General features: G+C 38.0%; 1 pseudogene; it reads left to right on the top strand.

Moving 5' to 3' along the window:
• Positions 1–2,777, top strand: LOC133823758 (stemmadenine O-acetyltransferase-like; annotated as a pseudogene).
• Positions 2,778–5,995: the final 3,218 nt, after the last annotated feature.

Genomic DNA, 5,995 nt, shown 5'->3' on the forward strand with positions numbered 1-5,995 from the left:
ATGGTTTTCCTCACTAACTGTAATTAAGAAACATGTAACAACAAGGAAGAGTACCCTATTATTATGCATTTAGTAATCTATCAAATGTGTTTGATGGTGTTTCAGGGACGAAACCTGAACTCCAATTGTCTACCTCCTCTGTCTCGCTCTCCACCAACAAGCCCAGTCCCACGCTCGACCCTGCACACTGCCGGACTTGTAATGATGAAATCAGAGACAGAAATCTTCAAGCTCCTGCACCTCCGAGTCCTCGTCACCACCTCCGTCTAGTCTCCCGCGCCAGCCACCTACAAGAGAGAAATGTGAAAAATGATGGAGTTGAGAGGTTAGATAGATGTGAGGGAGATAGGGTTGAGAAGAGAAAAGGTACATCGCTGAGAGAAGAAAGTCGAGAGAGAGAGAAAGAATGAGAATAAAGAAATTAAAATATCCCATACTAAGCCTTCGACTACCATGAACCAACCAACAGCAACAAAAATAAGTTGAGAGGAAACATACCAGATCTCGCCTTCGTCGTGTGCTGAGGAGAAGAAGACCCACGCAGCGTCGAACCCGTGACCTCGCCTCTGCCTCCGCCTCCGCTAGGCGCCGTCACCTATTCTTCCAAGAGAGAGTGAAGTGGGGATGGTTTCGAAGCAGGAGGGCGTGAGTAGAAATGAGAGGCCCTGAGGTAGCAAAGAGAGAGAGAGAACCAAAGAAAAGAGGTTGAGGGGAATCAGGAAATGAAGAAAAAGAAGAATAAAGGATAGGAGTGAGAGGAGGAGAGGGTGGCGGCTTAGGGCTTCTCAGATTAGAGTGTTGAGTGAAAAAAAATGAAAAGTAAAGCGCCATTACTAATTCACATGGCGCCAAAAACTTCCCTCCGTATGTTTTAGAGCCTCCGTATGTTTTAGAGCTAAGTCAATAATAGCACTTTAAAAAATATGTAATATCTTACCGTAATATTTACACAAAATTCTTGTAGTGTTCTACAGCTTATATTACATAGTTTGACTAACAAATAAGACAATATATATTACTGTTATTCCTTTTGCTTTTTTCCTATATGTTTATTGTTATATATACGTATTTAGTGTTTTTAACCAATTAAATTTTATATCATTACAACACACATATTGTGTTTAAATTATCCAAAATTTAGCATATGCCCAATTAATTTCTAAATGCGCAAGACAAAAATCGTAGATGATTAAACTTTAAGGATAATAATAATAATAAAATACCGATAAAAATGAGGCTCTTGGCTCTTGGCTCTTGCCATTGTCTAGAGTGTGCCTGTACCGATAATAATAAATGAAAACAGAACGCTTCGACTTGATCGATCATCTATTTATAATTATTATAATTGCAGCTTGCTAATATATATACACATAAACAACCAAGAAATATCAATGAAGAGATTTTCAAATTAATATAGTTTGCTGCTGTGAAATATGAAGTTCGACGACGTTGAAGTAATTTCTAACGAGATTATTAAGCCCTCATCTCCAACCCATGATCATCTTCGCCATTATCAACTATCTTTCCTTGACCAACTAGCTCACCATACATACAATCCATTCGTCTTATTTTATGAGCTTGATGATGATCATCTAGATCATGAATCCATAATTACCGAAATATCAAACAAGATTAAGGACTCTTTATCGGAGGTCTTGACTCTCTTCTACCCTCTAGCAGGACGAGTCAGGAACGACCGTTTCATTGACTGTAGCGACGAGGGAGTTTCTTACACGGTCGCCCAAGTCAAATCCCCATGCCATCTTTCCCAAGCCATGAAGAATCCCCTGCCGAGTGAACTCTGCCACTTGCTCCCCTTCGAACTCCATAAACTCAATGAATTCACCTTAGGAGTCCAACTCAATGTATTCGATCGTGGTGGAGTTGCTCTTGGCTTATGTATTTCACATCAGATTGCTGATGCGTTATCCTGTATATTGTTTATTAACACTTGGGTCGCCATAGCTAGAGGAGAAGCCAATCAAATATTACCTCCCGAATTTGTTTCGGCACAGGTTTTCCCGCCGTTGGATGATCCCAAGCACGATCCAAAGATTGGAATCACGACAGAGGTCATATCAAAGAGGTTTGTATTTGAAGCCTCTACTATAGAGACGATTAGGTCAAAGTACGAGCAAAAAACAAGCATGGATGGTGAGACACGGCCATCTCGGGTAGAGGCATTATCTGCTTTCATATGGAGTCGTTTCGTGGCGGCAACCAGTTGCGACGACGACGAAGAACATTCTGTCAAAACCGAGAAAGTTTACGCGGTGGTTCATCCTGTAAATCTTCGTCGGAAGTTAGATATACCGCTACCGGACCATTCTTTCGGAAACCTTTATAGGAACAGCATCGCTATATTCCCTTCAACGATCTTAAGTTCTTCTGAGGAAGAGGACTACGGTTATGAGGTGATGAAGCAAGTAAGGGGAGGGTTTAAAAAGATGGACATGGATTATCTGAGAAAGGTTCAAGAAGGAGAGGATGAAGGCTTACAACATTTTATGAAATATGCAGGAGAATTATTCATGAAAGGTGGTCAGTTGATTTCGTTTAGTTTCACAAGTTTATGTAGGTTTCCTATCTATGATGCTGACTTTGGTTGGGGGAAGCCAACATGGGTCAGCTCAGCCTCCTTGACTTTCGATAATCTGGTGGTTTTCATGGACACTAAAACGGAGAATGGAATCGAAGCATATGTTTCATTGAAGGAAGAAAATATGGTCAAGCTTGAAAACGACAAGGAGTTCCTTAATGCAATCTTTTCACTTTGATGATGAATGATTATAATGATGATGAAAATAAACAAATAAAATTTATAAAATCAAGTTCATGTAAGTTATTACTAACTTTTGAGACCCAATTACTATAAATTTACTTTGTAGTTTTACTTTATTTAAGCCTTTTAATATTATTTAAAATTATTTACTGTCGTTCGTATTAACTCAGTGTCGTTGGCCAAAAAGCGGATCAACAATAATTTAAAACATAAAATTCAAATTGACTAAATCCCTCTAAAAAAAGATAAATAAAATAAAATCATGTTATTTTATTAAAAAAAAAACGTTATTCATTTATTTTATTAATAAATATTTTTTCCTTTAAATATTTTAGAAATGGCTATTATAAATTTATTAATTCACAATAAATAATTAATTTTTATTGATTTATAAATTTTTGGGGTTTTTGCATAAAAAATACTCAATGTTAATAGAATGTAGCATTTACATACTCATTTAAAAAAAAAAAAAATACCCAGAGTTGCAAAAATGTTACATTTAAATACTTAAATTTTATTTTTGGTGGAAAAATACTTAAATTTGCTAAAACGTTGCACCTGTACCACCTAAACAATTTTAAAATTTTTAATATAAATGTATTTTAAATTAGGCGAAAATACCTAATAACTTATAAGTTGATGCACTTAGATACCTAGCCTTTTTCTTGTGGCTAAAACACCTTCTATCACCAATTATTGGCAGCCGTAAGTACCTTGGTGTTAAATGCCACATGTACTCACAAATGCACGATTTTTATTGGTCCACGTCATTTTACCCATACCCAGTCAACAGCTAGTGCCAAATAATTAAAAAAATGGCATGTCAACAACATAAATATACTTAATTAAAAACTAATTTAAACCCATACCCAAATTTAAAAATTTAAACCTTTTTCTTACTAAAAACATAAATTAATTTTCATATATACTAGAAGAGCTTCAACAAAAAAAAAACCTATGTAGAAGAGCTAGGGCACAATAAGGAGCAGAAAAAGAAGAAACCAAGCAACGGGTAGGAGCATGGGACGATGGACTTGCAATTTCAATCCCCCAAAACAAGTTGTGATTAGAACGTCTTGGACTAGTAGAAATCGAGGAAGAAGCTTCAAGACTTGCCCGAAGCATAAGGTTTGAATTTTTTTTTTCATTTTTCTTTCTTTGTTTAGTTTTGGATTTCTTCCCATGGTTTTTCTCAACTTTTCTGGGTTTTATTGATTTTGTGAATACAGAATAATGGAGGATGTAATTTTTTTGAATGGGTAGACTACCATACTTTGGAGGATGACCTTTCTTTGACAAACACCCATAGTGGTTGGAATTGGCACCAAGGCTTAAGTTCATGTTGTTGTATCCATGGTGGTTTGACTGGGCAACAAAGGTTAAGTGGATGTTGTAGCCAAGGTGGCGACAATGGGCATTCAACAAGTAATTGGTGTTCTACAATAGATGGTACATTCAGTGTACATGGAGATGAGAGGAGCAAAGTGTTTGAAGAGGAAAGTGAAACTACTTCTGTTGTACATAAAAAATATAAATGTTGGAAGTGGGTTTTGGGATTTGTAATGATATATTTTTTGTTCAAAATATTTTTTTGAAAGAATTTTTTTAATGGGCACATATTGTAATTGTTGTTTGCTTTTGTCAAAATGCAAGTATTTAATTGTTTGTTTCTTGATGCATTTGAATGAAAGGGAAGCACATATGAGAAAAATAAATCATCTCACAGCACAAGATAATAAAGCATTGGAATGTTGGACTTTCTATTTCAAAATGCAATAACATATCAGGCCATAAATATGTTTGCCAACTAATTTGTACATAACACAAGTCTGTCAGCCAACAAAATGCAAGAGCATATTAGGCCATTTAGTCTCAAAAGACAGTATACAAAAGTGGTCAAATTCCTAGGTTTGCCACAACTATATTCAAAAGTTTAGGGTAGCTTCAGTGGGATTTTTGCCATGAAGACCTAGTGGTAACTCCCTGTGAAGTCCCCTCCCCATTTTTCTTTTCATCTGTTTCCTCAACCTTTCCTTCCTCTTTTTTGTAGCTTCAGTGGGATTTCGGGATAGAGGCATCACTACAAAAAAAGCTTTTTAGGACTCGCAGCGCGAGTCCTCTATTTGAGAGCCTTAAAAAATGAGATTTCTTAGGACTCGCAAAATGTTTTTAGGGCTTGCATTGCGAGCCATAAGAGAATTGACGTGAACCTTAAAAGAATGGACGGAGTAAGTAGTAGCACCACCACTCCACGGTGGCTATTGGGCCTAATTCTTTATTGGGTTTTGAAGTCCAAGATGTAAGGAATATGGTGGTGGTGTTGGTTCATCTCGTGGTGGCTTGAGGTGGCCAGAAAGTTTGGGAAAACCCAAAATCGCAGAAACTTCAACAAGCACTTTGAGTGCCTTAGGCCACACATGATGGGCTGAGCTCTGAGTGTTGGAAGTTTCGGTGGGCGGCGCATCGATTGGGGCAGCGTGTGGTGTTGGGCGGTGATGGCAAGGCAGCCATTTGTCCTTGTCAGAGACGAGGTAGAGAGAGAGAGAGGGGGAGCTTCGGGAGAGAGAGAGAGAGAGAGAGAGAACCGAGGAGAGAGAGACAACAACCCAAGGTGGTCGGAATCTCGTCGAAAACTTTGGGAAAACCCAAAACTGATGGTTGTATTGTCCGTCTTAGGTGGCGCATGAGTGCTCATGCTCGTGGGGGTCGAAGCTTCGGTGGCCTCTGAAGCTCCCTGGCCGACGCGTGTTGCTGGTGGCGCCGGGGAAGGCGGCAGTCGGGCTCGGCAAACTTTCAGGCGAGAGAGAGGAGAGAGAAAGAAGAAGGGGCTGAGTGTGGGTTTGTTTTTTTGTTTTAATTTAGTTATTTACATTAATTTGTTTTTAGGACATGCATCAATTTTAGTCATGAAAGAAATTCTTTAAGGAATCTCAACGCGAGTTCTAAAAAGTCTAAGAGATTGGAGGGAATTTGTGATTTTTTAAAATTCACACTTTTAGGACACACATAAGTTTTTAGGGCTTGCACCGCGTGTCCTAAAAAAATATTTAAGGACTCGCAATGAGTGTCCTAAAAAGACTAGGAGGTGTTTGTTAAAAAAACAAATTCAAACTTTTAGGACACACATAGTTTTTAGGACTCACTCCGCGAGCCCTAAAAGAAATTCTTTAAGAACTCACAACACAAGCCCTAAAAAGTTCAGGAGCTATTTTT

Source organism: Humulus lupulus, chromosome 3 (assembly GCF_963169125.1).
Source record: "Humulus lupulus chromosome 3, drHumLupu1.1, whole genome shotgun sequence".
Taxonomy (NCBI): domain Eukaryota; kingdom Viridiplantae; phylum Streptophyta; class Magnoliopsida; order Rosales; family Cannabaceae; genus Humulus; species Humulus lupulus.